Raw genomic sequence first — 25,133 nt, forward strand, 5'->3', positions numbered from 1 at the left:
GGGGCGCCTCAGTGGCTCAGTCAGTTAAGCCTCTGCCTCTTACCTTTATGTTCAAGTCATGGTCTCCCAGTCGTGAGATGGGCTCCGTGCTTAGCATGGAGTCTGCTTGAGATTCTCTCTCCCTCTGCCTCTCTGGCCCCTTTCTTCTTCCCCTTCCCTCTCTCTAATAAATACATAAAGGTTTAAAAAAAAAAAAAAAAGGCTCAGGCTCAAAGTCAGCCTGCCAGGGTTTAGAACCTGGCTCCTCCATCTACTAGCTGTGTACCATGAGCAAGGTATTTATCCTTTTAAGACTCAGTTTCCTCATTTATAAAATCGGGGTATTAACAGTATTTATGCTTGTGCTATGATCTCATAGGTGACTTGATCTAACATACCTGGTCTTAGGAAGGGATTTCTCTTAAGCAAACAGGGAATTTTACAAAAAGATTACCATAACTTACAAATAACAACAAAACCTACATGTTAATGCTACAGTCGGGGCACCTGGGTGGCTCAGTCAGTTGAGTGACTGCCTTTGGCTCAGGTCATGATCCCAGGGTCCTGGGATGGAGCCCTACATCAGGGGCTCTGCTCAGCGGGGAGTCTGCTTCTCCCTCTGCCCCTCCCCCGGCTCGTGCTCTCTCTTTCTCTTACTTATATGCTCACTCTTTCTCTCAGATAAATAAATTAAAATCTTAAAAAAAAAAATAAACAATACACTTGGTTTGCAGATGAACTAACCTACTTTCCTTGAGAACTGCAGACCACCGGCCTTAAGGAGTAAAGGACCAGACTTCCCCAGAGGAGAAGTCCTGACCACACTGGAACACAGCTGCTGCTGATGCCAGCAAGTCTGTTCAGGGTCATGCCAACACATGACTATTTGCCTAGGCACCACCTTCTCCCGCAGTTAGCCCAGCACCAGCCCCCAATGACCCATACCTTTCCCCTTTAAAACCCTCTGGCTTCACCTGGACAAGGAAGAGGGTCTTTGGGACATTAGTCCACCATCTTCCCAGGCTTCCAGCTTCCTGAATAAAGCAACCTTTCATTTCCCTCCATCACTTGTCTCCCGAGTACTGATTTTGAAGCAGCTGAGCTTGAGTTTAGAACTGATTCTCTGCCCAGGGACACCCATCATTGTCTGAGTACTTTGTGTACTATTTCATCGCTTCCCATGTTTGCTAATGCACTCTTTCCATCTTATGTTCAGTTTTCCAAACTGTCTTCCTCAAAAGACTCTTCTGGCCTCATAAGGTGAGGCCACAGCCTTGTAAGGTAAGTCACTCTGCTTGGGCTGGGCTAACAGATCTCCTAAGAGAGAGCCCAACACCACTGCCTCTGTGTGCTTCTGATAGGTCTCCTTCCTTTATAATTTACTCACATCCTCCATCCATGACTTTACTGACCTCCTTCCACCTGAGGCCCGAGTTTCCCCCTCTCCCTACCTTCTTTCCCTCTCTCTCCTTCTGCTGACATAGCAATCTTTTCTCTCGACCCTCACTTTCCTCTTCCTCACCTCCCAAATTCTTTCCCAACTGTCTCCTTTGTTGGCTGCTAACTTTTTTTAGTTCTAAGGTTTTTAAATTCGTATGTATTTCAAATTCAAATGCAATAAAATATGTATTCTATTTGGGAAAAGAAGTATTTTTAAAGCTGTTAATGCGTCCCATGATAGAATGTTCCCCTAAGACAGTCAACATTTACATCATTTCCAGATTTTATATTATTTATTTATTTATTTTACAAGAAATAGGGACTTTAATGAAGATGATTTCCCTTTGATATAATTGAGACCCATGGAGACACCTGAATGAAACGAAAAGGCCAGGACGGATATCTAGGAGTCCTGGACTGGCAGCGGAAGGACGCCTCCGGGGGCTCCAGGGGCTCCAGGAAGGGCCGGCAAGGCAGCACAGGGCCTGTCACCGCAGGTGTGAAGCTGCTCACACCCGTGGGGCCTCCCCACCTCACTCCCAGTCCTAGCTCAGGACCTGCTTCTCGGAGAACTGGGTCTCTAGTAGAAAGGAGAATGCTGATGGGCCCAACAGCCACAAAGGCTGGGTGGGAGGAGGAACATGCTGTCATTGTAAAAGGGCTTTGAAAAGTCAAAGAGGTGATGTGTACACATAATTGATTGTTGTCATTTTGTGCTCAAGATAAGCCACAGAAAACAAATAAGGAAAATAAATCTACAGCCCTAAAATATATGCATGAAAAATAAAAATAAATCCCTTCCCAAGTTATTTTATTTTTATTCTAATATTTATATTTATATTTTATATATTTTTATTTATTTACATATATAAATGTATCATATATTTATTTATATTATATATCTATATAAATTATTTTATATATTATTCTCTTTGTTATTATTTAAAGGTAATCAGTAACAGAAAGAATGTGATTCCAGAAAATGTGAAAAGAAAATCATACTGCTTGCTTAGAAGACTCCTGTCATTAAAGTCACATACCATTGTATGGATTTAGCTTTTCAAACTTTCCTTTCTTTTCACTTTCCCTCTTTATTTTATTTTATTTTTTTTTTTTAAAGATTTTATTTACTGGGGCGCCTGGGTGGCTCAGTGGGTTCAAGCCTCTGCCTTCGGCTCAGGTCATGATCCCGGGGTCCTGGGATCGAGCCCCACATCGGGCTCTCTGCTCGGCGGCGAGCCTGCTTCCCTCCCCCTCTCTCTGCCTGCCTCTCTGCCTACTTGTGATCTCTCTCTGTCCAATAAATAAATAAAATCTTAAAAAAAAAAAAAGATTTTGTTTACTTATTTGACAGAGATCAGAAGTAGGCAGAGAGGCAGGCAGAGAGAGGAAGCAGGCTCCCCGCTGAGCAGAGAGCCCAAGGCGGGGCTCGATCCCAGGACCCTGAGACCATGTCCTGAGCCGAAGGCAGAGGCTTAAACCACTGAGCCACCCAGGCACCCCTCCCTCTTAATTTTAAAAATATACATGCACATGCGTAAGTGTGTGTATCTGTGTATGTATATTTACAGGCGTGTGTGCGTATATATTCATACCTAATATTAGAATCTAACAGCCATTCTCTATTAGCCTAAGAGTTACTTATCAAATCTAGCTATGCCAATAACCAAGGATACAAGTGCACTGTCTTAACCTAGACACTGATATGCATACCAAGTATATATTCAAAATGGCATTCTTAAAAGAAATGTTATGCTAGCATCTAGAAAATGCAGCTCACAGAGCTGCTGACTTACCACTTCTTTTAGGAAGAGCATAATTTGGAATAAAATGGGTGCACATCCAGCCCCTGCCACTTACAGGTTTATTACTTTGAGCATGTCACTCATACTGATCTTTACCTTCAAACTGAAAAAAATCAATTCCTGTCCAGCTGAACTTCCAGCTCTGTCACATGCTTGGAGAGAGGTTCCAGAGTCTTGTTACCTCTGGCTCCAGAGAACCTAAACCTTTTACTGAACAAATTATGGTCTTAAAAAACCTAATAAATGCAGAATGTACAACACAAGAGTGAAACCTAGTGTAAAGCATGGACTTTAGATGATAATGTAGTGTAGGTTCATCAACTGGAACAAGTGTACCACCCCATGGGGACTGTTGACAACCACAGAAGCTATGCATGGAGGCAGGAGATAGACTCCACAGGGCCCAGTTCAGAAGTCATGTGATGCACTCTGAATCTCTCATACCAGCATTGTATTATGAACAGCATTGAGGGTTTTAATTTGTAGATACTGCATACTCTCCCTTCCCGCAAGAAAAGCTTATACACTCAAGAGAGACCCAAGAAATCTCTTTGGAGGAGACTTGCAATTCTTCTGTAAGTTCATTCATTCTGCTAATATGCTTGCAAAAGGGTACAGAGATTTAGTATAAGGTTGTTCATTATGAGCATGAAAACAGTCTTTTTCTCTAGCTACATGGGGACTGGAAAAATGAATAATGGGCTATCTATACAATAGGGTATAGTTAAAAAGAGTAATTCAGTTGTTGACTGAATTGTGCCCTCTCTTCTCCCCTCCCCACCCATGAAAATTCCTATGTTCAAGTCTCAACCTCTTCTACCTCAGAATGTGGCTATATTTGGAAATAGGGTTCTTAAAGAGGTGATTAAAGTTAAATAAGGTCATTGGAGTGGGCACTAATCCAACATGACTAGTGTCCTCAGAAGAAGAGGAGTCAGGACAAAGACACACACAGAAAGTAGACCATATGAAGACACAGGGAGAAGACTGCCATCCCTAAGGCAAAGAAAGAGACCTCAAAAGAGACCAACCTCCCAATTCCTTGATCTAGGAATTCCAGCCTCCAGCACTGTGAGAAATGAAATTTCTGTTGTTCAAGCTACTCTGGCCGTGGTACGTTTTTATAATACCGCCAGCAAGCACAACCAGCATGCCTGATATTTTATACGCATGTCCGGCTGTGGGAGGATGGGGGGAGCACCAATGTACAGCCCACAGTGACCAGTGATGCTGCTTATCTGTAGAGTGGGTCTAGATACAGGAGGAAAAGACGACATCGACTTCTTACTGCACTCCCGTGCTTGGGTTTTTATCATGTTCACATATCACTCTTACAATTAAATAAAGAAAAGAAAACTGCCTTTAAAAATTTAAGCTTGAAAATATTGATATAGAAGCATTTGCAAATATGGAGTTGACTTACGTGATTTTTTTTTCTTTCTGAAGAACCTCCCCTCCCCCAAACAGAGCAAAAAAGAAAGTCTCCGAAGAACCCTTTATCCCCTCTATGTCACTTCTTTCAGAATACCAATGGTATGGGGGTCCCTGACTGGCTCAGTGGGTGGAAAGTGCAACTCTATATCTCGGGGTGTGAGTTCGAGCTCCATATCAGGTGCAGAGATTGTTTAAAAATAAAATGTTTAAATTTTTTTAAGATTTTATTTGTCAGAGCAAGAGTACAAGTGGTGGGGGTGAGGGGCAGGGAGTGGCAGGCAGAGGGAAAAGCAGGACTCAATCCCAGGACCATGGGATCATGACTCCAGCTGAAGGCAGATGCTTAACCGACTGAGCCACCCAGGCATCCCAAAAATAAAATCTTAAAAAAAAAAAAAAATAGCAAGAGTATGAATAGCAAAGGCTTTTGGAAACAGAAGGAACTTTGTCCTTGCCAGGGCAGAATCAAAATGAAAGGCTACGCCAGCTACTTACTTCTACCTGAAGCTGGGCCTCCTCAGAGTCACTCTTCTTCTCCAGTCTAAGGACACCATACACATCACCCCCCACCACAAATAAATAAATATCATAAATATCAGTCTTCCTTCCCCCACACCCCCAGCTTTGGACACAGATAGTTCCTCCAAAGGACTGACCTCAGGCATGTGAGGACATGAGCTAGGCCTGGTTTCTAACTCCCCTCTGTCAAATCAGAAAGCACAATTCCTTTATTACTTCGACTCTCCAGCTGGCAACACCACCAATTAGAAATAGAAAAGAATCGGGAGGAAAGCCAAATAGAGGTCACAGAATCGGCGCACACACATAGAACACGTATCTTATTTATGACAGTTCCTCCCTCCCTCCCTCCCTCAAGTCTTATTTTCAGTTATAACAGGCTTGCTTAAGCCCACAGCTGCTCGGAGGGAAAAACTGGTGGGAGTTCTCTGGCCTGAGAACCAGAAGACCGGGATTCTAGCTCCGGGTGGGCTTTGTGTAAGTCATCTTTCCTCTCTGGGGCTTTGTTTTCCTCACTTGAAAGCTGAAGGAGCCTAGGTAGACAACAGATAGTAGGTAAGTAGATTTCATCTCACATCACACAGCCCACCAGTGGGGCTGGCCTGGAATGCTGTCTGAGGTGCATCCTAAGGCTGAATGTCTCCCCAGAAAAACTGAGTTCTACCTGCCAGAGGCATGGCGGCATTCATGCTACATTTTTGTCATCCCTGCAAGATGTTATGAGACATCTCCACCATCCATAAATACTTAGGTGTTAAAAAAATGAACTATAGGGGCGCCTGGCTGGCTCAGTGGGTTAAGCATTTGCCTTAAGGGCAGGTCATGATCCAGGGTCCTAGGACGGAGCCCCACATCAGGCTCCCTCTCATTCTCCCCCTGCCACTTGTGCTCTCCTCTCTCTCTTGCTCTCAAATAAATAAATAAAATCTTAAAAAAAAAAAAAAAAAAGAAAGAAAAAAGAAGTGCAAGAGGCAAGCACACAGAGTTAACCCCAAAGCAAGAGAGAGAAAAACCAGTTATAAAAAGAAGCAAGAACTCAAAAGTGGAACAGCTGAAAGCCCTTCAAACACCCCACAGGGAAAGTGAGCATCTCTTGCTTCCAGCCTCTGCTCCGGGAGCACAGCTCACACAGGGCACTGTGCTAACTCACCCATTGCGTCCCCTTTGCTCCACTTAGGAAGGCAAAGAAGGACACTTCTGCCACACGGGCATCCCAAAGAGGGTCACTATTTTATTCTGACTTGCAGTGCATTAGGTTGGGGCACGTACATCCCGCAGCAAGGTGGAAAACATTCATTCAGAAGGACTTATTCCTCAAGAGTTCCAGAGAGCCAAGTTGGTTTTAGTGTGTCTGAACTCAGTCCAAACTGCGAGAGGAAAGAAATCTCCAAATCTGACACCACCCTTCATTCATTTCCCAACTTGGAGATAGGGGAGCCCCAGCAGAGCTGAGGGAAGACATAAAAACCATCTATTAACTACAAGAATTAGAATACTGATCCCTGATAAAGGGTGGGGAGCCGGGGCAACAGGAGGGCAGTTCCTCAAATACGAAAGCTGGTGAAGGTGTTAAAAGCAGAACCCAGGTCCCTGGGCATGCTGCAGGGTTTCTATCATCAAAGAAACAGGAGCAAACCTTGAAAGCAGAAAATTGGGTGCAAATTTTTTTATTCAAGTGAACAGTGTTCTCCCACCTTTAACTACATTTAGATTTCCATATCTTTCAGTAATATACAAAACTACACATGCCGCTTCACAGCCTGCTTTGTTTCAACCTCCTTTGAGGTTTTAGGATTACTTAGGAATCACAGGGCGGGGCGGGGGGGGGGGGGGGTCCACACAAATGTAATGAACAACTGATTCGACCTGAACAAGCAATATCTGTTTGAACTCTAAAGCCCACAAGCAACATTTTGCAGCTCATTCTGGCCCTGAGCTCAAAAACAGCTTCGCATCGGGTTTGTAGAGACCTTCTTCTAATACAAGAAGGCAGAGGGGGTGGTAAATAGCACCTCTTGCCCCCATGGTGTCACGGGCTGTCCTTTACAAGGAGCTATATGCAAGGGAACAAGGAGACAAGGGAACAAGGAAAGAAGTAGCTCACCAAACAGCAAACACAGGTGGCCGGTGGTCCCTAACACGCAAAGCGATCATGTGCTGGGAAACTCAACACATATTACACATGTGTCAGTAAACCGCTTTGGGGCATACTGTGGATTTCTCCCATACAAAAGAACAGAGGGCAGCTTATCAAAGCGTACTTAATCCACAGTATTAGCTAACAATAGCTAACACTTATTCATCTCTTAGTCTCTGCAAGGCACAACTATTATTATTATGTTAGCACCCCAAAGTTACAGAGCTGAGACAGAGACGCAGAGACATTAGGCAACTTCAGGTCAGAAGGCTGATGAGTGGTGGAGCCAGAATTTCAATCTGGTTGGCCCTCTGCCATTCAGCCCTGCTTAATGCTGGCATAGAGAGGGTGAGCCGGACAGACAACACCCGAAAAAGGGAAACTCTGGCTGCATAAGGAGGAGGCAGCAGGAGAGGAAGCACTTTTTCTTGCCTGCCCTTGGGTGTACAGTAGGCACTCCACAAATACCTGAAGAAGGCCATCTCCTTCTCTGGGACCCTTTCTCTCTTCCAGGTCATGTCGAACCTCAGTGGCTCTGGATGACCTCAATTAAATACAGCCCTGCCCCCAAGCAACCCAAGCACCAAGCTCCCTACATCACCCTGAAGTCCTAGCCACCATTAAAAGCCCTACTCCTAATCCTATGGAAATAAGCAGGGCATTCATTCACTCAACTACTATCTATCATAATCTACACCTATTAAGCACAGTGTTAATTCCCAAGAATGCAGCAATAAAAACAAGAGACCTTTTTCTACCCTCAATAAGCAGGAATACGAAGATACAAGTAAGGATGACCATCAAGGGGTGCCTGGGTGGCTCAGTCGTTAAGCGGCTGCCTTCAGCTCAGGTCATGATCTCAGGGTCCTGGGATCGAGTCCCACATCAGGGTGCTTGCTCAGTGGGAAGCCTGCTTTTCCCCTCTCCCCCTCCCCCTGCTTGTGTTCCCTCTCTCACTGTCTCTCTCTGTCAAATAAATAAATAAAGTCTAAAAAAAAAGAAAAATGACCATCTACATGCTGTTCAGAAGAGAGAAAGGAAACTTGGATGTTCCATGAAAGATTAACCACCGAAATGATGGTTTGTTCACATCGTTGAAGACAAGGCTCCCACCAAAATGATTATACAGTATGATACAGAACAATGTATTGCCATGGAAAGATAGCTACATTGTATTCACTGAAAACAGTTAACAACACAACAGTATAGAGTATGATAGCATTGGGGGGGGATAACAATATAGTAAGACAGAGATCAGCAATGACAATAACAAAAAACAATCTAGAAGGATATACCAACTTGGCAACAGTAATTAATAAACTTGTAGGACTAAGTGACTATGTTTTTCTTTATTTTCTAAACTCTTCGCAACAAGCACATAGCTTCTAATTAGAAAAACATGACAACAAGTTTCTATTTTGGGGAGAAAACAAAACAATGTTCCTATTCTATCTCACAGGTGGTAAGCATTCAAATATTTATTTACTGAATCAACCAATGAGTAAATGAAATCTACTTTAGCTATGTGACTGAGAGAAAACAGCCAAAGTAAACTATCGCTGAAACTGAGGGATAAAACCAGAAAATTCCTACTGCACTGCATCTTTAAAATTGGGTAAGATGGGAAATTTTCTCTTTTTTTAACCACAATAAAAAAGAAAATTCCTTAACCCTTGCAATATATATATATTTTTTTAGTGTTTAATGGATGTAAATAAACCTCTACTTGGTAGAATTTGAAACAAATAAAAATGAAATAGAGAAAAATTATACAGCTACCTAAAAGTTTAAGATGTTGAACAAGAAGGTATACGTTTGCCTAAACCAGAAATGAGCTCTTTTATTTCCTTCATCTGAAATTCTTAAGTTTTTCTCTTTTGAGTTCAGAGAATCCCTCAGAGCTCCAAGGGTTTGTTTGGTTTTTTTTTTTAAATTTTATTTATTTATTTGACAGAGAAAGAGAGAGAGAGAGCACAAATAGGCAGAGTGGCAGGAAGGGGGAGAGGGAGAAGCAGGCTCTCAACTGAGCAGGGAGCCCGAAGTGGGGCTCGATCCCAGGACCCTGGGATCGTGACCCGAGCCGAAGGCAGCCATTTAACCGACTGAGCCACCCAGGCGCCCCAGCTCCAAGGTTTTCACAATTGTTCCCACAACCGTGGCAACCAGATCACAGGCATTTGCCAGAAAGAAGTTTCTGACAGTTTCTCACGCAGGTTTCAACTCCCTCAATAGCACTACCATGAAAAGCACTGTCAAGAGTCAATGTCCTTCCTTAAATGGAACTGGGCACCTAGGGATTTGGGGATTGAATCCGAAACAGGCAGGCTGTGAACACACACAAAGCCAGCACCAGCTTCTGGGTTACAATGGGGCCCGAACAAAACCATTCTCCTTGATGAGACTCTCTTTCTCACAAGGTTAGGGTTATTTTCAGCACCTCACACACATCAAAAACAAGGGGGAAAAAAAAAGGTTGATCAAATTCTCTGTCCTTAGGCAGCAGCTGGAATTCTTTGACCCATTCCATCACACCCCCCTCAGCTTCTATCTCTTCTACAAAAAATACCACACTTGATATGTTTTAGTAGGTTGGTGGAGAGAGTCTATTGGGTTTAAGGTTAAAGAGGTTAACTTCACGGCACATCGACAGGAAACAAACATTCCCAGAAGGCAGGCCTTGCACAGTGGTTTGTCAAACTTGGCACTGGGACGTTGAGGGCGCAGGAGTCTTTGCTGGGGGGTTAGGGCGGTGGCCTGCGTGCGCGCTGGTGGGTGTTTCTCAGCGTCCTGAGTCTCTACTCACTAGATGCCAGGAGTCCCGTTCCCTGTCCCCCTCGCAGGTGGTGACAATCAGAAATGTCTCCAACAACTGCCCCCCCCCCCCCCCCGTTGTGAATCACTGCTTCAGGTAACAGCCGAGTTACCTGGGTTCACACAGAGGCTTGAATGCTGCCAGGTTATGTGGCCTTGGACCAATTCTTTACCTCTCGAGGTATTACTGTCCTCATTCGTAAACTGGGAATAAAAACATCTACTTCACAGGGTCATTATAAGGATTAAATGAAACAATCCAGATTAAGTTCTTAACATGGAGCCTGGCACAGGGTGCTCAGGGGGAAAAAAAAAAAGAGCCAGCTGTTCTCAACATCTACAACACCATCAGTCCTCTCCCTCCTCCCTAGATGTCCATTGTCCTTGGCCCTTCAGGTCATATCGAAAGAGGTAAGGATGTAAGGGTGATGGGACCAAATGATTAATACCTCATTTATAGCAATGTTTTCATTTCCTGCCTTAACATGGCTGATAAATGCATCTGTTGAAGGAGAATATTTTTAGAAACAAGAACTCCTAAGATCTGAACCCAGGAGGGCATTCTAGCAATCTGGAAAAAAGCTTCTCTGTGCCTGCAGAAAGAAGCACTTCCCACCTGCCAAAAGCGCAAGCTATCTTTGTACTTTGTTTCCACTGAAGAACAAACAAGGCAGCAGAACATTCGTTAGCACACACTGAAGCCACCAGCGCCTGCAAGAGAACAGGCGAAGAAAGAAGAGTTTTGAGGGAGGGAAAAAAAAAGGGTGTTAAGAACATGAAACCCTGAAACTGAAAATGGTAAAGTGTAGGATGGGAAGAAAAGTGTTCATTTTTTAAAAGTTTTTAAATCTTCTCATCCAAATAACAGGGGGAAAATCTTGCTTGTTCGACTTATCCACAAGCATGAAACACAAAGCCCCAAATTCGCCTAATTGTGTCATGGAGGTTACGCTGCAAAGGAAAAATCTGTCAAGGCCCTTCCAAGGGGTGCTTTCTGCCAACCCAGGCCGCAGACTCCGCCAAGCCACGGAGCGCTTCGTGGGCTGGCAACGGAGGCCACAGAGCCAATGGGATCCAAGTATGCTCTGCGACAGAGGACAGAAATGAGCTTGTTTCACCAGCTCCCTGCGGCTGGAACGGCCATGACCTCAGAGCTCAGGAGGGTCTGCAATTTCCAGGGTTGGCAGGGCACTCCTCTCCCCATCAAACGGAATTCTATAGGCTACTCCAACATATAAAACCTAAGAGATGCACTGTAACACCATAAATGTGCTTACATGTTCATACAGCCCACTTACCAAATGCTTACTAGTAACCAGAGTATGCTAGGAGCGGGTCATACAGTTCTTACCCTCCTGAGGCTTGCATTCTAGTGGATTATTTTTTTTTTAAGATTTTATTTATTTATTTGAGAGAGAGTATAAGCAGGGGGGAGGAGCAGAGGAAGGAGGAGAAGCAGACTCCCCGTTGAGCAGAGATTACCCCCCCCAGTGCGGATCCTGATCCCAGGACCCTGAGATGGCAACCCGGGCTGAAGGCAGACACTTAACCGACTGAGCCACTGAGGTGCCCCAACATTCCAGTGGATTTACATCAAACTCGGCAGTCCCCAAATTCTACCTAGCTCTTAGGTTAAAAGCCCCTGATCCAGTCCAGTCCTCTCATGTTCCTGACATGAAACCTGTGGCCCAGAAATGTTAGGTGATGTGGCTCAAAGACAAATCTAGTGATGCGCCCCAGGGAACCAGGAAAAACAGGCTACCTGAAAGAGCTAAGCAAATCGGGAGGACAGACAGGCTAAGTCAGTCAGTCTTTGGGTCCCATACTTCTGTATGGATGGTGCAGCAAACCAACAGATACTTGAAGCAACTAAATGAAGTCACCGTAAAGTTTAAACAGCACTGCGGACCATGGTAAGAAGGCAGCGTCTGCGCACCTAGTACATTTTGAAAGGCTTCCATCCCAACACAGCTAAAATGAAAGTCTGGCACATGATGAGGTAACTGGAGAGGTCACAAAACCTGAATGCTGCTCAACAGCCCCAGGCAGGAGAGGGGAACACCCAGTCCCCAGCCACCCCCAATGCTCCCCATTCTGAAAAGGCAGCCAACAGGAAAGCCCCTCCACCCACCCAACCCCACCCCACCCCCGCCCCCACCCCCAATCCCACACACAGCCCATGTGCAGGATCAAGGGCTGGCCAGCTTCCCTCCCCAGGCTGCAGAAAGGAGCCATTATTCAAAAGCCACCTCTGACCCTCTGCCCACTGGCGAGATGCCTCTCTTCAAAGGTTTGTCTAGCTCCAGTGGCTCTGTACAAGGAAAAGCTTGCACACATCATCTACCTTGGGTTTTCCAACAGTCAGAATTTGACTGGATCCTATCCTTTAGGATTCACAAATAGCCCAACAGAGGGTGACATCTGGCACCTCTTTTCACATAAATGAACACGTAAATTGGAGACAAAAAAGTCAGACATGGGGCCTCTGGTTTGGTAAACTCACGGCTGTACCTGGGTGGTTCTAGCATTTGTAGGTGGGAAAGGGGAAGGGGAGCAGTGGGAAGGCTTACACTGGCGTGGACTCCTCATTCTCATGGGAAAACTCACGTCCCTCCCACAGGTCCCCCTCAGCCCTCTAACTCTCTTTAAGGAGGAAAACCTGGTGGCCACACCAAAGGTCCTGGTTTTTAACAGCTTTTTCTTGGAGCTGAAGTAACAGCTGCGCTGCTTTCCTACAGCTGAGAAACAACTTTCTCACACTTCATTTCACCATCCCTCAGTCCATCAAAACTTCAGGAAGCCTTATCAGTTCTGCTCTCCTTTCAGCTTCCAAATTTATCTCCTTCTCCCACCTCCAGCTTAAAGAGGAAAGAAGACTAGGTATGACTTTCCCCCAGGCAAGTATCTACGGTTAATTGCCTTTTTCTTTTATCTTTTTTTAAAAATATAGTATCCTTTTTTAAAAAAAAAAGATTTTATTTATTTATTTGACAGAGAGAGAGTGTACACAAGCAGGGGGGGCAGAGGGAGAGGGAGAAGCAGGCTCTCTGCTGAGCAGGAAGCCTGATGGGGGAATCAATCTCAGGACCCTGAGATCCTGACCTGAGCCAAAGGCAGATGTTTAACTGACTCTGAGCCACCCAGGAGCCCCGTAATTGCCTTTTTCAATTGAAGTGCTGCCCAGAGGCCCAGTAGACCTCATCATCACCCCCTACATCCTTCTGAACCTGGTCCTCATGACAAAGCCAGGCAGCGTTTATGAAGATACTTTTATTCAAGTATGGCTGCCTTGATGGTACCAACTGGCAGATAACTGTTATCACAGGCAACTCCCGGGGGCAGCCAACCCCCAACTTGAGAAACTCCCTGCTGATGTTCTTAAAATAAATTTGCAAAAGGAACCAGGGCCAAATGAAGGAAACTATGAATCATATTTTTTCTATCAAAAAGACCAATAGTCATGACAATATTTTTACATAGGGAACCCCAACCTTTACCTTCTTATTTTCCACTCGTCAGGGCATTCCACTGTCAGGGCATTCGCTTTGTGAGCAAGTGGGAGGTGGGGCAGAGGGGATTCTAAGAGAGGTTTCCCTTGGGGCATTCTTTCAATGAAACAAGTTACTTCCTCATGCTGGGAGTGGTGTTCCCTCTGCTTTTTGAAAACTATAAAGACAGAGCTCTTGGGTGCCTAGGTGGCTCAGGTGGTTAGGCGTCTGCCTTTGGCTCAGGTCATGATCTCCTGATCCTGGGATCGAGCCCCACATGGAGCCCCATGGCAGGCTGCCAGCTCAGGGGGGAGTCTGCTTCTCCCTCTCCGTCTGCATCTCCCCCCTGCTTGTGCTCTCTCTCTGTCTCTCTCTCTCTCTGTGTCTCAAATGAGTAAATAAAATTAACAAAAACAAAAAAGCATAAAGACAGAACTCTTCTATCAGTCCTTGACTGTGAAGAACAGTATCCCAGCACTGAAATCAAACACAATGGACCACAAAGCTAGGCTGACACACATATCAAATGAACAGTGTTTGGGCTGCAAGGTAAACAGGCCTCAGGGGTGGGCAGTTCAGGAAACGGACCTTAATTACTGTTATTTGTTCAATCAAACCTAGAATTTCTCCAGTCTGCGGGGTAGAGTGGATGATGGAACAAATAGAGGGCTCTTTTGGAGATTTCTGGATCTGTCTCACCCCTCCTTCTGTCCCTGGGGCAATCCAAGACCTCGGTGTTTAGGGAGCCCCAAGGGGCGTGACAGGTTGGGGTTGGGGCAGGGCTGATGGACGGTACCTCTGAAGTGGGCACCCCCACCTTCCATGAAGACAGCACATAGGTATCTGACAATACATGGAAGCTGGGGGGTGTGGGAGGATGGCAATCCAGCAGGAAGTAACTGAGAAACCTCTGGGCAGCCAGACTTGTTGGTGATGGTGGGAGGAGCAGCCTGGGGGAAATTCACCTATCCTCACTTAGGTTGGCAGGTAGTAAACAGAACAGATCACAAATATTAATGGAAAACCAAGAATCAGAAGGTGACATTTAGCTTGCTTTTTCATGAACATGTTGGAATTTTTATAAGACATAAACAATAATTACATTCTGCTGTCAAAACTATCCAGTTCATATCACTAACTTTCTCATGAAACTCTGTAAGGAATGTCGTGCTTTAGAAAGGATATCCCACTCCGAGAATAAGTGTGAGAGGCAGAGTTCTAATCAAATTAAAACTCATTTGACAGACTGGTTACCCTCAGGCGTCCAGAACATCTTGAAAGGAAGCATTCCAAAGCAGGAAAAACAAACCAAAACAAAAAGTAGTTGTCAGGTATAAATTGGAAACCTGAAAATTTAACCTGTGATAATACAACTTCCCAATTACCAACTAGAAAGTGAGAAGGCTTGATCCACAGATATTCTAGCCAATGTCCAGTCTTCCCAAAGAAGGTGAGGAAGCAACTGGGGAAACAGAGAAAACAGGCTAAAATAGGCAACAGAAAAGATAACAGAAGCAACTTAACTGAGCACCTACTACATGCATCATACACTTTACTTGATTCTTTACACACATTACAGAATTTATTGTTCATCATGACCCTACGTTGTTATCCATTTCTATTAAGGTTGAAAAAGTTGATCAAATAAAGACACATCTATAAATGAAAGAACGGGGATTTCTGTTTCAGTTGGGTGGCTCCTAAGTCCATTTCTTTCCACTGTTTTATAATGTTTAAATATCAGTGTAACACTTTGGGTCAGGGAAGGGTAAGAGGAACTAAACACTGCTCCTTGGTAGTCTATACAATGCCTTTCTGCAAATTAGAAAAAGGCATAGCATGAGCAAGCCAGCAGGGACTGCATCTCAGCTCTCACTTTCCCTCTCAGCTGGTTACCTTTGTGCAGTACACAAACTGTGCAACCTTATATGGCAGTCCTAGTGCTAACGTATCCCCGAAATGCCTCCTGACCTGCTTAATCCTACTGCCTGGATTAAGTTCTTTTTATAAATTGTCTTAACTTCATAAAACTCATCTCACTGGAATTAGGTCTCTTGGGAATGATTTATTTAAAATCTGTTCCCACACTAGCCTCTATATTCCATCAAAGCAAAGACTATCATTCTTGTTCTAGGCTCTCTTCAGTGCCTAGCCTGGTTCCTTCATCATAGCTGGTGCTCCCTAAATATCTGTTGAATATTTCAGAAGCTGTCTATAAGGAGAGATAGCACTCTTATTGAAGTAACTGGCATGAAAAGGGCAGGCAAACAGCTAAATGAACAGTGCAGACCCCAAAAGGAAGATGTCACTTCCAGCTGAGGTCATCTGGGAGCACTCACAACAGAGGTCGTGTTTTCTTTTGCCTCCTTGTTTATTTTTTATTAGCTCTAAATGTTGGGTACAGACCAAAGTCAAATATAAAAATATCTCTACCATCTAAAAGGGAGCATTTGTTTCCTAACCTTTCTCTTTCCTTTTTTTTTTTTTTTTCCAAAGTAAGCTCTGTGCCCAATGTGGGGTTTGAACTCACAACCTTGAGATCAAGAGTCACATGCTCTACCAACTGAGCCTGCCAAGCCCCTCTCTCTTTCCATGTTAAAGATTATAATGGCAGGGCACCTGGGTGGCTCAACCGTTAAGCAGCTGCTTTAGGCTCAGGTCATGATACCGGGGTCCTGGGCTCAATACCCGCATCAGGCTCCCTGCTCCGCAGGAAGCCTGCTCTCCCTCTCCCTCTCCCTCTCCCCTTGCTTGTGTTCCCTCTCTTGCTGTCTCTCTCTCTGTCAAAGAAATAAATAAAATCTTTAAAAAATAAATTAAAAAAGGGGCGCCTGGGTGGCTCAGTGGGTTAAAGCCTCTGCCTTTGGCTCAGGTCATGATCCCAGTGTACTTGGATCAAGCCCTACATCGGGCTCTCTGCTCAGCGGGGAGCCTGCTTCCCTTCCCTTCTCTCTGCCTGCTTCTCTGCCCACCTGTGATCTCTGTCAAATAAGTAAAATCTTTTTAAAAAATCAATCAATCAATCAAAAAATAAAAAATAAGTAAAGATTATAATGGCAAGTAGGCACATTATGGGATAAGAACTGTGTGAGTTCTGTGTTCCAGGGACCTGTACCCTAACTTCATTCACTTAGGAGGGCTGAGCTCTCGGTTGAGGCTACACTCTTCCATTTTCAACACTTCCATCAAAGTGTAACACTTGGATCAGCCTTTGCAAACCTCCTCACGTTCTATCCTGGTAACCACCCCACTGATGGGCAGGAAGGGCAGCATTACTCCCATCACGGAATTGAACGCAAAGCCTGCCTCACTTTCCGAATGCATTCTTGATCTTTCTAACATAGCACTGGACAAGGATAAGGGTAGAGAGTGGAGACTGCTCGCAGGAGAAAGGGCAGTTGAGCTAACCTGGATACTTCAATACTGCTGTGGGAGCACAGGGTTCCCCAACGGGCAAGTGTAGGACGCAGTCACACAGACAGGTGAGATCGCGCACGCGTGCATGTGAATCCAAGGAGCACAGAGTCCCAGCACTCCGGCACTACTTCCACGTGTCAAACTTTGCAGCAAGTTCCACAGTTCAGGAAAGCAGAGAATTACATGCTGCGCTGCTATCAAAACCCTGATAATTAAAGATGAGAGTGTCTGAGGCAGCCAGGGCGATCCTTCTACTCAGTACTCATTATAAATAATCGTTACCTACCCTTTCTTAAAGGCTTCCTCTGTATCACGGCACTGCCCTGCGGAGCTTCTGTGACATTCTTTCATTTAATCTTCAAAAGAGCCCTACGGTGTAAGTGTTGCAATTCCCATTTTACACCAGAGGAAATCGGAATTCCTGACTGGAAAGATCATCAGGATTCCAAAATCTGGGTTGATACATCACCACATCTCCAGGGGACTTAGAGTACACGGTTTGGAAGCTTCCTCCACCCGCCCCCACAGAGATACACAACGAGAAGACACTGTAGAGCAGGTCTGGGCACACAAGGCCCAGGGCAGTGAGAAGAGCCCACTGGACCTGCGTCCTCCTCGCCCCGCCCCCACTGAGCACCATTCCAGTGGTTTGCTGTCAGAACACAGCCCCGCCAAGGCACCCCAGAAAGCCCTCCACGGGTCTTTCTGAAGGGCAGTTCTTCATACTACTAAGTTCTGGCAGTGGGAGTGACATAATTTTTTTGAATAACAACAACAACAAAAATTGTGTATTTTCTAGGTACCAGGCAGGGTCCTAAATTTTTGGCATAGATTCATTTCACCCTCACAACCCTGTAAGGTAAATACTCATTGATGGCACTTTTTCACTGCTAATTTTCCCATTTTTTTCAAAAAGAAAATCACAGGCTCAAAATGGTGTCACTTAGGTTAACACCCCAAGTCAGTAAATAAGACTTACTACCTAACTACAGCGTCAACTCCACAGAAATGTATCCTTTAACCAGTTAACATGGAATTTCCTGGTCAGCACTGGGAAGTTTACTAATAGACCCCTTCCACTCCCCTTAGGAGGCAACCATGCCTAAAACAATGGATTCTCTGCTAGTGATTTCCTGACCACCCCCCTCTTTAAAAACCTTTCCTCTTCTATAGCCAAATGGAGCTCTCCTCTACTTGCTGGATGTGAAGCTGCCAGATTCAGGAATTGAATAAAGCCAAATCTTCAAAATCTACTTGGTTCAATTTGTGTTATTTAACAAAAGACACAGAGAAAAAGAAGGTCATTTCCATTTTTTCACACATGGGAAAGCTGAGGTGGATAAAAACAAAGTAACTTTCCTAAGGTCCTGAGATACAAACTCAGGACCTAAAATTCACCCAGACTTCAGCGGTACCGTCTCTAAAATGAAGGAACTGTCAAGAGCTGATGACATACACATGTGATAAGATTATGATCTACAGAAAGAGAGAGGATGTTTAGAAGTTTGAGCAATTATTTGGGGCTTGAGTTAAAAACATAGATACTAAGCATAGAAGAGAGCAAAATTGAGTTTGGCACCTGTAGCGAGTCTAAAATCCTACCTGTAATCCCAATATCCTTGTACCACTAGCTACCTTCCTTCAACTATTATACTCAGTAAACATTTTTAAACTTGCTTACATGTTCATTCACTTTGATTCTGCACAAAATGTCCACTTCTAAAATGTCCCATGGTTCCTTTTTCCCATTGCTATATTAGAATTCCTCCCACTCTTTCTAAGATACATTAAAAAGATCATTCCAAACTCTTCAAACTTAACTATTACAAGAAGATACAAAAGCAAAAGACAGAAAACAAAAATTATACTTGGGGTTAAAGCAAATTTAGTGGTAAGTTCTTTAGAAAATTCCCTTTCCCTCAAAATACCACCTTCCAACACCTGAATACTTTACACAGAGGCAAATTTCCCTACTTTAACATCTTGGAATCATCCCTTTAGGCTATATAAAACAAAATAGTTTTGGGGTGCCTCAGTGGCTCAGTTGGTTAAGTGTCTGCCTTCAGCTCTGGTCAGGATCGTGGGGTCCTGGGATTGATCCCCACATCAGGCTCCCTGCTCAGCATCCGGGCTGCTTCTCCCCTCCCTCCCCCAGCTTGTGCTCTCCCTCACTCACTCTCTTTCTCAAATAAAATCTTTTTTTAAAAAAATCATCTTGCGGCCAATTTTGAAGTTATCAAATAACTGAAAAATGGTCAAAAGAAACAAGAATTTGAACCCCCTCACATTAAACACTCGTACTTTAAGTCAACACTACAAAAGCGTGAAAGCCAACAAGTAACAGAAACTTGCTCCCTGATGTAAGCAGGAACCCCAGCCAGTGAAGCAGTACAAAAGTACAGCGCCCCATATCAGAGTTACGATGATGAACACCTGTAAGGATTATGGGAGATCCGCCGTGCAAAGTGTTTATTTATTAGCCCACGTGCCCGGCACACAGAGCAGAGCTCCACAGTAGCTTGGATCAAATGCTCATCCCTTTCAATATGGTTACTTAACTATACTGTGCCTTGGTAGCCTCATCTGCAAAACAGAAATACTAGTAGTTCGCACATCGTGGGATTATTACGATGGACAAGGCATCCACCAAAGCACTTACAACATTAAGAAGAAGCTCAGGGCTCACAGGGGCTGGGATGTGAACCTAGTTACTTACTCCAAAGTAGCTATGACCTCATTTCCTCAAACTCCACCTGAAAACTGATGCTCAGGGAGACTTAACCTGGTCACCAACGTGTTTCCCAATGCTCAAGGAAACTCCCAAGGGCCCCCACCCTCCCGGCAGCTCAGTCTGCTTCAGAGATTTGCAGCTTACACTCCCTTAGTCCCATCACCCACACCTCACATCTGACCAAAAAGTGATTCCCCTCTGTATTCTGGTGTGCCAACTTTTTTCAAACAGGGCTTGGAAAGGGCAGGGAGGGGAGGGTCATAACTATCTAAAAAATTACAACAGGGGCACCTGGGTGGCGCAGTCAGTTAAGTATCCAAACCTTGGTTTCAGCTCAGGTCATGATCTCAGGGTCATGGGATCAAGCCCTCCATGGGGCTCCACACACTGCTGGAATCTGCTTGGGATTCTCTCCTCTCCCTCTGCCCCTCCCCCTCTGCTCTCCCTCTCCTTCTCTCAAATAAATAAATCTTAAAAAAAAAAAAAATTACAGCAACAAAGGCAACCACACACACCTGGGCAGCAATCGACTGCAGTGCTATGATGGACTCCAGCAAATATGGACAATTTCTGCCAACCCATGAGGCAGTTACTTTCACTATTATCTCCACAGTAGCAATGACGCACTTGGGCTCAAGAAAATAAGTCACCCAAGTGCACAGCTCATTAGGCACGAGGATAAGGGCTAGACCCAGGTGTGTGACTTCAAAGGCAGCATTCTTCAGCTAAAAAAAAAAAAAGTCAGCATTCTTAACCACCTCACCAAGCCAATACAGGAAAGATAAAAAAGGGCGGGGGGGGGGGGGGGGGTGTGCAACTGGCCTGCTCAGTCAGGAGCCTGCAATTCTTGATGTGAGTCATGACTTTGAGTCCCACACTGGGCATAGAGATGACTTAAAAAAAAAAAAAAAAAAAAAAAAAAGATAAAAAGGAAAAAGGGAAGAGCACTTTAAAAAAATAATCTTGGAAAACTGAATCAAAATTTATTTTCCAATCAACTTACTGCTTGATAAATGGAAATATTAAATAAAAAAGAAATGGCTACTGCTCCATATGGCAAGGAAGTGCACTTTAGTCCTGACAACCCCACTACCAAGGAGCAGTTTAACTGTGATCTGTGGATGGCTCCAGTTTCTACTGCTACAGTGTTCATAGTCTTTAATTTGTACAAACAAAACCACTTCTCATGCCCCTAACAACATCAACCACAGCCCTGTGTTACTTATAATTAATCCTCTATAATATTTAATCTCATGATCACACAGAGATGAGTCAACCACCTAAGAATGACTAGTCACCAGCCACCAAACTGCAATTTCTAGCCCATTGACTGACTGTCCCACTGTGTCTATAGCCCAGATGAATAATTCATCCAGTGTATAGTCAATCTTTATTTTTTTTTTTAAAGATTTATTATTTATTGGGGCGCCTGGCTGGCTCAGTGGGTTAAGCCGCTGCCTTCGGCTCAGGTCATGATCCCAGGTCCTGGGTTCGAGCCCCACATCGGGCTTTCTGCTCAGCGGGGAGCCTGCTTCCTCCTCTCTCTCTGCCTGCTTCTCTGCCTACTTGTGATTTCTCTCTGTCAAATAAATAAATAAAATCTTTAAAAAAAAAAAAAGATTTATTATTTATTTATTTGACAGAGAGAGAGAGAGAGGGAGAAAGCACACGCAGAGGGAAGGGCAACAGGAGAGGGAGAAGCAGGCTCTCCACTAAGCAAGAAGCCCACCCAGGGGACTTGATCCCAGGAACCTAGGACCATGACCTGAGCCAAAGGCAGACACTTAACCAACTGAGCCACCCAGGCGTGCCTGTATAGTCAATTTTTAGAAATTAAGAATTGAGAGCCCAGAAATAAATAAATCCTAACATTTATGGCCCAATTGATTTTTGACAAGAAGATCAATTTAAGGGAGAAAGAGCAGTATTTTCAAAAAATGGTGTTGGAACCAGATAACCAAATGCAAAAGAATTCCATCTTATACCATACATAAAAATTAACTCAAAACGGATCAAAGACCTAAATGTAGTAGCGAAAAACAATGAAACTGTTAGAAGAAAACACAGCACTAAACCTTCATGACCTTGGGTCAGGCAAAAATTTCTTAGCTACAAAACCAAAAGCATAAGCAAAAAAAAAAAAAAAAAAAAGGATAAAGTGAACTACATCAAAATTAAAAACTTTTATGCTTCAAATGATACCATTAAGAAAGTGAAAAGATGGGGCGCCTGGGTGGCTCAGTGGGTTGGGCCTCTGCCTTCGGCTCTGGTCATGATCTCAGGGTCCTGGGATCGAGCTCCACATCGGGCTCCCTGCTCAGCGGGATGCCTGCTTCCCCCTCTTTCTCTGCCTGCCTCTCTGCCTACTTGTGATCTCTCTCTATCAAATAAATAAAATCTTTAAAAAAAAAAAAAAAGTGAAAAGACAAGTCACAGAATAAGAGAAAATATCTGCAAATCACCTGTCTTATAAAGCTATCTAGAATATCTAGATATCTAGAATCTATGAATCGAGATATCTAGAATAGATGATAGAATATCTAGAATATTTGAAGAACTTTTAAGTTACAGTAATAGGGGTACATGGGTGGCCCAGTTGGTTAAGTGTCAACTCTTGGTTTCGGCTCAGGTCATGATCTCAGGGTCGTGGGATCAAGTCCCACATCGGGCTCTCTGCTCAGCGGGGAGCCTGCTTCCTCCTCTCTCTCTCTCTCTGCCTGCCTCTCTGCCTACTTCTGCTCTCTGTCAAATAAATAAATAAAATCTTAAAAAAAAAAAAAAGAAAGAAAGAAAAGAAATGGACAGGGTCCAGTGTGGCTCAGTCAGTTAAGTGACCAATTCTTCATTTCAGCTCAGGTCATGATTTCAGGGCCATGAGATCGAGTCCTGTGTTGGGCTCCACGCTCAGCAGGGAGTCTGCCTGAGATTCTCTCTCTTACCCTCTCCTTCTGCCCCTCCCCCTGCTCACACTCTCCCTCTCAAATAAATAAATAAAATTTAAGAAATGGGCAACGGATCTGAACAGACATTCTTCAAAGAAGATATAGGAATGGTTAATAAGCACCTGAAAAAAGATGTTCGACATTATCAGCCATTAGGAAAATACAAATCAAAACCAAAATGAGATGCCACTTCACACCCACTAGGATGGCTGTAATTAAAAGGAAAAAAAAAAGTAACGAGAGTCAGCGAGGATGTGGAGAAATCGAGAGCCCTCATACAGTGCTGGTGGAACAGTACGCCACAGCAGCCTCTTTGGAAAATGATTTGACAGTACCTCAGAATGTTAAACATGGTTAGTTACCACACGATCCAGCAGTTTCACAGATAGATACTGAAGAGAAATGAAAACATATGCACACAAAAACTTGTACACGGATGGTGATAGAAGCATTATTAAAAGGCAAAAAGCAGAACCAACCTCAAACAACCATCAACTGACAGACAGATGAGTGAATGAGGGATAGTCCATAAAAGAGAATGAAATACTGGTACACGCTACAACATGGATGAACCCTGAACGCAAGCCCAGTGAGAAAAGCCAGTCAAAAGACCACACACTGTTTGGTTCTATTCATAAAACACAGGGGCGCATGGGTAGCTCAGCAGGTTAAGCCTCCGCCTTCGACTCAGGTAATGACCTCAGGGTCCTGGGATCGAGCCCGACATCGGGCTCTCTGCTTGGCAGGGAGCCTGCTTCCCTCTCTCTCTCTGCCTGCCTCTCTGCCTACTTGTGATTTCTGTCAAATAAATTAATTAATTAAAAAAAAAAACATGCAGAAGAGGCAAATCCACAGAGTTAGCAAGCAGGTTAGCCATTCCCAGGGCTCTGAAGACATTTAGGGGGAAAGTAGGAATGGCTGCTAACAGCCAGGGAAGGTGACAAAATGTCCCACACTTAGACTGTAGTGATGGTTTCCTAACTCTGGGAATATCCTAAAAACCACTGTTTCATACAGTTTAAATGCATGAGCTGTATGGTATGTGAACTATGTTATCTTAATTTTTATAAAGAATTTTTAATTAAAAAATAACATAATAAAGTCCTTTTAAAAGAAATGGGGGAAGTGTTAAAAAAAAAAAAAAAGGAAAACCTCAAATCATGATTTTTTTTAAAAGCTGGCTACTTTTCCTCAACAGAAAAGTAAAAGCTTAGGCATTTCTCCAACTCCACTTCAAGAACAAAAAGGAAACTATGAGGTTTTTTTGAACACCTGTTAATTTAAACAGGAATCAAGTGTCCCCCAAGGACAAATCTCTAGCACTTAAAGCTGAAATCGTTTCATGTATTTAACTTGTTGGTCAGCTATAAAATGCTTTGTAAAGTTTATATAAAGTTTGTCATGGATCTTTCCACATTCAGTTTTCTTAAGAGACTGCACATTGGCAATGGCTGAATCCTGGCACCAGAGCTCCCATTCCTCCAACAATTTTCTTGTCTTATACCAAAGCAGCCCTTTCAAATGTCTTCTAAAAATCCAGAGCCAGCTGGAGACCCTTACAAAAACTAATTTGATGGTTACCCGTAATCTTGGCACCCACTTTTATGGGTGGCATATTCTTTTTTCCCAGTTCTATTCACCTCAGTACACTCAGTTATGAAAAACAGTATTTACATATGCAAATGAATAATGCACATACACCCCATATCTGTACAGAACTGTGCAGCCAAATTAATCATCTCAGCTTCCTGTCTTAATGCAAAAATGGGTCAAATCTATTACGTCTAAAGCCATTTCCTAAATATATAACACACATACCACTACCCACCATCATCTCCTTGAGGGGCAAGAGCAGTATCAAGAATGAAAACAGGGCCAGAAAAATGCAGTCATACATGTCAAAATTCACACATTTAGGTTTGCTAAAACTGAAGACTGAAAATTTTAAAAGTAACCGACACATGCTCATGACAAATTCAAACAGCACAGCAAGATGTCAAATGAGAAACAAATGCTCCCTCCATTATCCTCTACCATCCAACCTCCTATTCTTACTCCAATGCAGTAAGCACTTACCACAGTTTTTTTTTTAACATCTTTTTAAAGATTTTATTTATTTATTTGACAAAGAAAGCAAGAGCAGGGGGAGCACCAGAGGGAGAGGGAGAAGCAGGCTCCCTGATGAGCAAGAAGCCCGCAGGACCCCAGGATCTTGACCTGAGCCAAAGGCAGAGGCTCACCTGACCGAGCCACCCAGGAGCCCCACGACAGTTTCTACGTGTATCTTCTATATGACAGTATACAGTCTTCTATATATGACAGTTTTTGTATATTACAATATATCTTAAGAGCTTTCAGAAACTTTTATGCATTTACAAGCACTGACATACATAAATACTTATGTACCCATTCCTTTAGAAAACCATATAC

At 43.8% G+C, this 25,133-nt stretch overlaps 1 protein-coding gene across 1 annotated transcript in view; it reads right to left on the reverse strand.

The window, feature by feature from the left end:
* LOC111148423 (serine incorporator 5) overlaps nucleotides 1–25,133 on the reverse strand; it is a 96,501-nt gene that overhangs the window by 49,519 nt on the left and 21,849 nt on the right. The gene's annotated exons all lie outside the window — the stretch shown is intronic.

The sequence above is a fragment of the Enhydra lutris genome, unplaced genomic scaffold (assembly GCF_002288905.1).
Source record: "Enhydra lutris kenyoni isolate GAN:26980312 unplaced genomic scaffold, ASM228890v2 scaffoldscaffold19, whole genome shotgun sequence".
Lineage (NCBI taxonomy): Eukaryota > Metazoa > Chordata > Mammalia > Carnivora > Mustelidae > Enhydra > Enhydra lutris.